Consider the following 10119-nt stretch of genomic DNA (forward strand, 5'->3'; position numbering starts at 1 on the left):
CCCAATTCAGTTGCACCAGTGATAGCATTAGTAAGCAGGACTCTGGTGGCTTCCAGCATGTTTATCACCATACTAATTGTATTTATAGTTGACATAGTTGAGATTTTTTGCTACAGCTCTCTAATGTGGACAAGGCCTTTCTGTGATTCCAAGGATCTGTTTGCTTATGTAAAAATGTCCTAAGTATGTATCGTAGGTACTTATATGGCCCCAATCCCCAGAGCATTTGAGTGCCTTACGATCTTTAATGTATTTAGCCTTTCAACACTCCTGTGAGTTTTCATTTATTATCTGCATTTTACAGATGGGAAACTGAGGCACAGAACTCCAGATTTTTAAAGGTATTGAGTCACCTGAAGAGGAAGCTAGGTATCAGCTGGCATTTCCAAAAGTGCCTAGGCAATGAGAGTTAAGTCCCTTGGTGCTTTTTAAAATCCCAGTAAGTGCCTATCTGCATCTTTGAGTGTCTAAAGCTCTTTGCATATTTGGTTGAGAGACACTAAGTGACTTGCCCAAGGGCACACAGGAAATCTGTGATAGAACAGGGACTTGAACCCAAGGGTCTCCCAAGAGCACTCATCACTTGGACCATCTATTTATGGAGAAATTTAACCTTTATTTCAATTATAATTTTATTAAAATTTGGAAGAGGTAGTTTCACTTTAAATTAAATGTTATTTTAGCTTATTAAATTAAATTAATTTTGCTGATAGTTTAGGATTGCACACTGAGATTCCCAAAGGTACCTAAGAGAGTGCAGAGATCAGTGACTGCTGAATCTCATTGAGAGTCAGTTGTCTAACTCCCTTAGTGTGCCATGAAAAATTTCAGCTACAAGCTCGTTTTAATTTTTTTCTTGCCTTTTTTAACATTAGAAATTCAGATGTTAGTGACATTGTTTTTCATGGAAGACTCTCTGGATGACTGGAGAACTGGTAGGGTTGTGGCATTACAGATACCAAGCAAGTGAAACCAAATTAAATGAGAAAGAAAGTTATATTTTGTCAATTATTAAAACTCTTTGGGCCTGATTTGCCATTGAGTGCGGGTACCCGTATAACTATGTCTCTTAAGGGCCTGGGGTGGTTTTCTTTACCAGTATAATTATACTGCACAGCTCCTAGTGTGAATGCAGTTATACTGGTATAAAGGTGCTTTATACAGGTATCATTTATTCCACTTTGTACACAGAAATATACTGTACTGGTATAGGTACATTTATAGGTGGCACACTATGACACTGACAAAAGATTGTACCACTTTATATGGGTATGGTAGTTAATATGTAATCTACATACAAATTGCATGTGTAGACAAAGCTTCTGGGGCATTAGACCAGTGTAAAACCTCAGTAATGCAGTGAAGAATCAGGCAATTTATTTTGTGCTACCAGCTACTTAACATGAATGTCTAACAATTAACATAAAAATTCTTGTTAAAATTCAGCACTGTAGTATCTTCAGTTAAAGGCTGAGGCCATATCTACACAGTAGATACTACAGCAGCACAGATACGGGGCCATAGCTATCCCTCTGTAGCACCTACAGCAAAAGAAGGATTTTTTCGATTATGTATGTAATGTACCGCCCTGAGTGGCATTAGTTCTGGTGACTTAAGCATTTTTCCATCAACTTAGCCACACCTACACAGGGAGTTAGGGCAGCACAGCTGCAGTGTGCAGGAGGTGTGAACTTCTCACACTGGAGCACTATAGCTAGGTTGACCTACATTTTCTGAGACCTTTAAAGGGAAACCTCCAGCAAAACAGGACAAGAAAAGACTTGATATTCCTGCTATTTCTCTAAGGTTAAAAAACCCCAAACAAGTAGAAACTCCCCTTCAGGAAAAACAAAAACCAAAATAAAACCCCTAATACACCTCTACCTCGATATAATGCTGTCCTTGGGAGCCAAAAAATCTTACCACACTACATGTAAAACTGTGTTATATTGAACTTGCTTTGATCCACTGAAATGCGCAGCCCCGCACCCCTTCGAGCACTGCTTTATCATGTTATATCCAAATTCGTGTTATATCAGGTAGTGTTATATCGAGGTAGCGGTGTGCAACCCCCAAAGCACCTTGTCAGCTCTTCTTTCTACTTCATAAAGAAACAAAGTGGCCAGAAATCTATTTTTCCCCATTGCAGATCATGTTTAATAGAAATTCATGACTCAGTTTTAGACCTATACAAGTTTATGACATTTAAAGTTCTCATCTCCATTCCCCCTGCACATACGTTACACTTCCTGCTACTGTCTATGGGTCTCATTCTGCAATCAGGCCTGCATGGTGGGGACCCCACTGATTTATGCATTGTTTCACATGCTAGAACAACAAAGTGAAGCTTCAGCAGGGCTCTCGTAAACGCAGACATCTCCCAGGGTAGAGCTGGCTACAGAGTGCTTGAGGTAATAACTCTTCTTTCTCAATGTTATGTGCAATGTGGCTGTGTTACAATTCCTATAGGAGAGATAGCTTTGACTGTCCTGTCAATTCACATCTCATCTTTAATGTTGCATTAATGTCAGGCCAAATTCAATGGTACTTAGGGCCTTGTCTACCCTACAAAAGATTTGTTCGTATAGTTGAGACACCAGCAAAAGTCACTGCTTTTACCAACAGAGCTTTTAACTGTAGACCAGGCTTATTAGAGCAAACTACTGCTGATGTGACATGGGTGTTGGTTCGGTGCTGACTAAGACTGAATCTACACTTAACATTTTTTCAAAAGCATAGTTATGTTTGCTATGTATGGCTATGCTGGCAGAAACCCTAACTGTAGATGCTGTTTGTTATCCAAAATTGGGCCAGCTAGTAAGCTTAGGGAGGACTAATGACCCGCCAGAGTTTGACAGAAAGCAGCACGAAGGCGGTGGGGGTCACACTTACACTCGCATACTCATACTCCCAGGACAGGCATGGCACTGGAGATGTCAGGATCTCCAAGGTAAGTGTCGCACAGTGCAGTGATGGATGGTGTGATGGAGGTAAGTCATCCCGAGGCATGATGGAATGCAATGCAGCGAACCACTGGCCAGGCGGTCTGGGCGAAGGGTCTCCACGGGAGGTACAAGCTTGTGAGTGCACTGATGAGCATATAGTCCCTTCCCCTTCTACGAACCTGTTCCTCATGGCCTGCAACTAGAGATGACTTGGCCATTTCTGGTTGGTCTCACTCTACCTCGGCCAGTGTCCATGCAGTCAGTGTGTGATCGCTGCCTAATTAGACTCCCAGACACTGTCTACCTGGGAGCTCTTCTGATCTTCCAGCTGTTCAACCAGCATCCCACAAGCATTCCAGGAGGGAGGGGGAAAGCCACTTCACAGATATTCAAAGAGGGAGAGGAGACAAAAGGGGAGGGGAATGTAACAGATCTTTTGAACATACAGGTTATACATAGCATAGTCACACAGAGCATACAGATCACTGCTGTTCCTACAACACTGTTATACTGGCAAAAAGTCCTTGTGATGGTGTAGCTTATTTTGTTTGGGAAAGTGGTTTTAACTACTTGGGCAAAAGTGCTCTTGGTAGTATAAGCTGTGCTTTCATTAGAGGTAGAGCTATACTGGCAAACCCTTTCTAATATAGGCTAGACCTCAGCACTAAACATGCCATCTGCTGTATCACCAACAGCTTGTGCAAAAACCACAATCAATGAGGTGAATGTGAAAGGAAGTTAAAGCGCCCCTGGTCAACGTGACGGAAACGAGCTACCAGCTTCGTCTAAGGAGCTCTTGCTCTTTTTTTAAAAAAAACTTTCAATCAAGGTAATTAGAACTTTGTGAGCTATTGGCAACAAAATGGAAACCACACAGAATTTGAGGGTCCCCCTATTTCATTACAATGAAAATTGTGCTATTTTGATTAAAAAAAATTCAACAAGTGTAATTTTACCTTTTGAGTGAAATTTGATTTTTGGTTAAGTGCAGGCAGCTTTGCTTCAAAAAACTTGAAAGCTATTGTTTTCAATTTGAAAATAGTTGTTTCTCTGAATTTTACGAAAAGAATGACATTTTAGGGGGGCACAACATTGCTGAAATCAAAAACCTGTGATCACGAATATTTTCACATGCTCTTAGTGTGACAAAAGCTATTTAACTGAATATCGTGGAAAAGCCATAATACAGGAGCACAAAAATCACCAAAACCAAAATCCTGAACATTTTCATAAAAAAAGCATTCAGCACTTTTGCACAGCTGTAGGAACTGTGCTCTAGAGACTTACAACTACATAAATTCATCTAGGAAAATTCTCACCCACACACAGTCTTGCAGTGTAGCGAGCAAGTCGCTGTGGAACACTCAGAACTGCAGCCAGTGCCGTTTTTGATTAGATTCTCCAAATGAACTCTTCCCACCGGAGTTCATCAAGCTATTCACATCAACGGGGCATGTCACTTTTCAAGTGGTAGCACATAGCTGCCTTTAAAGGAGAAGGTGATTATACCAGAAGAGAGAAAGCGTGTGTTGTGTATGTGTAACGGAAAGTGGGGATTCAAACAGAGAATGTTTAATGAAAATCAGCTTCACCATAACAGGGTTAGTAGAATTCTCATGTTTAATCTGCTGTGTATGGATTGAATAGACTGACAACATTTATAGAGTTGCTCAGATGTGCATATGAACCCTGATCCTTCATCAGGATCACTAGGGCAAATCCATGTGCTCATGCAGAGTCCCGGTGAAATCATGAAAAAAGATCCACACATTACAAATTGCAATTTGGGATCAAAACTATGTTTCGAGGCTTTTTAAAACCTCTCGCTGCCTGAACATCTCAAAGAAAATTAACTTCAAAAACTTTGATGGTCCAGGGTGAAAGCAAACATTTATGATACAAGCTTCATCAAACACTCTAGTTTGTGTGGTTTTCCACTATCATGACTAGCACGTATTACAAATTTAGCAAAAGAAAGCACCGTAATTTAATTTCCTTACCCAATAGATCCTCCAATAATTGGTGTCTGGGCTTCTATGGCCTCCAGACTCTCTGGTGATAGCTGTTTTTGTGTTTCAAGCTTTAATTCTATTAATTAGCTTTCATTTCATGGATGATTTTCCATTGCATTTCACTCTTCCATCCATTCATCAGTCCAAAAATTCAGCAAAACAAACAAATAACAGACAAACTGTTTCCCTTTAAACTGTAAAAACAAAATTTAACAAGAAAAAAGTTCCCAAAGTGGAGCAAAGAGTGAGCACCTTAAAGATATTTGCATATTAGAGAGTCTACAGGAAGAAGAACCAAGTTCATGACTTACTTTGTGGTTTATAGCATGAACCTGTGGTTAATGACCAGTGTACTAACACATGAATATGAACAAAGCAAACTGCAGGAAGCAGAGCAAGGAGGGATTTTGCATTTGAATATGACTGTATAACTAAAAAAAGTAACTATCACAAGATTATCTTCTCCCTCGTACATCCTTGTTCTCTTAATGACAGTTTTATTGAAGCTGCTCATTCTGTCTGAGACTCCACAGGGAAGGATCTCAGTGTATCAAAACAGTTATTAAATGAAAGCATTTCTCCTCATATTGAGGTAGATTATCTCGCCTGCTTGGAATAGCCCCTTAAAAGCCTGGACGCAAACGGTTTCCCTCAGCAAATTTTTCTTTTCCTCCTGCCTGAATACAGGTTGCTTTTTGTAGGGTTTCTCTTGAGAGCTGGGTTGTCTCGTCTCTGATTAATATGAATTTTTTTCTTAACAGGAAATCAGATGGGAACGTTTTTTAATAAACAAAATAGTGATAACACTCCTCATCCTCTCCCACATAAAATTCAAAGCATAAGCCTCTTTTGCTGACTGCCCTGAGCAGGGATTGTCATGTATTCCCCTCTATATAATATCTCTGTATTGGAAGTATTATTTGAGTCCTGCAATTTCTCCTAGGAAAGAAATGTCTTTGTTATTATTTCAATGATTTTAATAAAGATACATTTAAAATCACACAACAACAAAATAGGAATAAAAAAGCTGGTCAAGTCTGGGGCCTTTGTAACCCCCAAGCTGAGATATGGAATGATCAATGTTTGGTAGAAATTATCCTGAGCCATTAAATTGACATCTGGATCAGAATTATGCTGAAGTTCCAGTACTGAGCTCCTTGGTTTTGGCAGAGGTCAATAATATTTAAATTTGCATTATCTTAACACCTAGGCAGAGCCATCCCTAGGGGCATGTGGGGCCCACAATATAGATGCCAAGTTTCTAATCTGCTGGGGGGGATGCTCCCCCAGGCTCCACCCAGGTCCTTCCCCCACTCCACCCCTTCCCCCAAGGCCCCACCCCCACCTTGTTTCTTCCCACCCCCGCTCTTCCCTTCCTGCCTTGCCTCTTCCTAGCCCTGTTACCCTTCCTCTCCCCTCCCTGCCAGCTCCTCCTGATGCTGTGAAACGTCTGATCCGCAGTAGGCTCTGAGAGGGAGGGGAGATGCTGGTTGACAGGGCCCACCGGCTGCAGGAGGTGCTTGGGGGAGGGGAGGTTCTGGTAGCGGGGCTCTGCCTGCTCCCCCCACCTTCCGCTCGCATCCTCACCCCGCTCACCCGCCTGCCTCCTCACAATTTTATCGAAGCACAGGGCCTCCCAAAGCATGGAGCCCGGGGCAGTCGCCCTGATTCGCCAAACCCAAGGGATGGCTCTGTACCTAAGAGCCCCAGTCATGAACCAAACATTGTACAAACACAGGACAAAAAGAGACCCAAAGAGCTTACAACCTAAATAAGGAGTAGATATTTCAATAGCCACATTAGACATCATGCAGTTAGGGCTAAACCGACTTTCTCAATTCCCAATGCAGGAGCTCCCATGTATGTGTCTAGGGAATAGTTTTTAGAAGAGACAGAAAGTTGGCCTCCACAAACCACCATTTTAAAACAGCATTTAGAATTTTAGAGGGAAAAGTACGGTGCTGCTAACTTCAGCGAAACCTTTTGTCATGAAATCAGTAACTAAGTGCTACTAGCACAAATGCTGTCAGCCAGTTTAGCTTTCTTGTTATACACAGAAAGCTGTCACTGGATCCTGTTTCCAGCTGATAGATAATTGTTGGCATCTCCCCTCCTGCTGTACAGTAAGCTTCCTGAAAAACACACCAAATACTCGGAAGGGTTCCCACCTAAGTCACGTAATTTGAGCAAATGAGCCATATAGCACCAATTTTGGTTTAAGGTGCTTTGTGTATTTGAGATGTGTGAATCACATGTAGGTGCCACAATACAGCCCCTATTGTGAAACTCCAGAACTGGCCTCAGTCTGCTGCATCTCCATTGAAGTCAATGGCATTTCATGAGATACAAAGACAGGAATTGGGCCATTAGCTTTTTCTATGGCCTGGTCTACAAAGTTGCACCAGTTTAATAGAGGTGTGATGGTAAACTGGTTTAGTTAAACTGTTACAACTGTAGACCCTACTAAACTTGGGTTACATGGGTTTAGCTTGCACATGTAATCTGTGGTCTTGTCTAAGTCAGACAATGTGACTGGTTTAACCTATAATCAATTTTTCAACTAATTTTAAACAAACCAGCATAAACCCCCATGTAGACACTGATTTCAGTTTAAGAATGATTTATTGTGATTTAATTTAAAGGGATTCCTAAATCGATTTTATTATTAAACCACAATAAGAATGTACACACAGGGATTTGCATCTGTTTAACTAAATCCGTTTAAAAATCACAACTTTAGTTAAACCAGTGCAACTTGGTCATGTAGATAAAGTCATAAGTGCAAGCTAAACTAATAAGCGAAATTTAAAGCAAAGTAGGAGTATTCACACACAAAGTCGCAGGAGTTTAACATGCCACATTTAGTTAAACCAGTGCAATTTCTTTGTAGACAAGCCCTAAGAAACACATCACCTCATGGCAGATTCATACTGGCTTGGGTAGGAGGATGGAAGCTCCAGCTGGTGTTCCATGTGCTGTAGAAAGGAGGAAGTTGAAATGCTTGCCAATAACATTGTCCTCCAAGTGCAGTGTCTGTGAACTAGACATCTGTCAATGACTACCTCCAAAAATATAAAGAATGAAGATTTGACACAATGTGATGGATGTGGAGCTGTGCTGTAATAGCAATGGATAGTGTATGTTGACCTGGTTACTGGGATGTTGCGGTATGAAAATATTGGTTTAGTGTAATAGGGGGCTGTCAGGAAAAACAACCAGCAAAGGAAAAAATGACTCAGGATAAGCCTCTCCTCAAACACTTGAGGACTGTTAAGAAACAATGCCAGCATAAGAAAAGGCCTGAGAACAAAAGAAGCCTGGCAGGTTTAAAAAGGAACACACTATCAAGGGAGTGGAGGGGAAGTTGTTTGCAAGAACGAAAATGAGACATTGGCGGTGTCTGAAGAAGGTAGTTCTGCCTACATAGCCATCAAGGGATGGTAAACCTTTAGGTAAGAGAGACGTGTAGACTGACTGTTGTTTTTTAAATCTTTTTTCTCCAAAAGCTTTGTCCCCATTGTTAAAATTAAAGAAAACTTGGGGTTGAGAAGGCTGTTTGGTTACTGCATTCAGCACTGATCACAGACTCCGAAAGGGAAGAACCTCAGGTGGCAGAACTCAGCTGGCCCTGCTGGGTAAGCACAGTGATACACAAAGTGCTGTAACTCAGGGCTTCGTCTAAGGAGCAGGAGAATTGTGAGACTCCAGCCCAGGCAAGGTAAAGCCATGAGGCCTGAGGCCACAAAGGGTAGGCTTAGAGAGCCCAGAGATGGGACATAGGTGCAGTGAGCCCTGTGACCAAGACACTTACCAAAGAGATAGAGCTGACAGAGAGAGAGAGAGAGAAAATAGCAAATGCTCTGCAAAATACCAGCACATCACCACCACCACCTGTGGTTAACATCAGCTCTGTAACTTCTCAGTAGCCCTTGTGCATAAGCGAGGATCTTCCCATGCACAATGTTCATTCATCTGGTGTGAAATTACTGTAATTTTTAGACTCAAGAACTGCACTTATTCTACAGATTGTAGCCTATTGCATCTTGTTCTTGACAGTGATAATAAAATAAACCTCCTTGATGTACAGTGTGAGGCTACAACACAATTTCAGGTCTCTGATTCCTCAAGCCAACCCTCCTAGGTGGTCCATCATGCCTGTGAGGCACCCCATTAATCTCAATGGGACTTTGTGCAGGGGTGCAAGATCACCCACACAGTTACTATTGCAAGATCAGAGCCCAACACTGGTTATGGTCTTGCCAATAAAAGTATGCTTCAGAATTAAATAGCAAACCTACAGCGCTAAGGAATAATATGATAAATAGCAGCAGGAAAGAGCAATTAAAAGATATTGACAGGCTTGAAAAGATAGGTTTGCAAATGCAGTCTGAAAAAAGATGGAGGGCCTGATTCCCCATTGCCTGCACACCCCGTGAAAAAACAAACAAACCCGAAAACCCCCAAAACATTTTGACTTTTTGCCTGAAAAGTTTTTGGTTTTCACAAACATTTTAATTTTGCCAAAAACCCAGTGTTTTGTCAAGAATATTTTCAGCAGGAACTTTTTGGCCAGCCCTCATAGAAGCCTGGGGCCAGGTACATCATGCAGATTACATTGTCAACACTTTTCAACCTTATAAGTGTCACTGGTCAGAACATTGTTGCAGGCTAAGAGCTTCCTACATGTAAGGTTTTGCTGATATAGTGCTGCCATTTGAGACCCAAAAATATGTGCCTTCGGGGAGTAGGTAGATCAACATATTTAAGAAATAACAGGTCACCCTTATTACTGGTATGGAATCTTGCACTCAACCTTTCAGGGAATAAATATTCAGTCTGGCCTTATCAGACCTCCAGCACTGACTCCTCCCCTGATCTGTTTGCTGCTGCTTTGCCATGAATTTTACCACTGTGCTGAGGTCCAATCCAAAAGTACTTCCGCCTCCTCAAGTACTTATGGAGTGCATGGTCCTCTGCATGGGGTGAGCTCTGATCTCAAATGTTAAACAAGAAATTAAGGAAGACATCACTAGATCTTGTGGTCCCCACAAGCCTTTGTCTTGTTTTGTCTTTAAGTCACATTTGTCAGGGAGCAAGATGAATGTCATCGTGCAGAATCGTGGAAGGCTGAACTCTGAGCCATTTGATTTTTTTTTAAAACT

The sequence above is a fragment of the Gopherus evgoodei genome, chromosome 1, assembly GCF_007399415.2.
Source record: "Gopherus evgoodei ecotype Sinaloan lineage chromosome 1, rGopEvg1_v1.p, whole genome shotgun sequence".
Lineage (NCBI taxonomy): Eukaryota > Metazoa > Chordata > Testudines > Testudinidae > Gopherus > Gopherus evgoodei.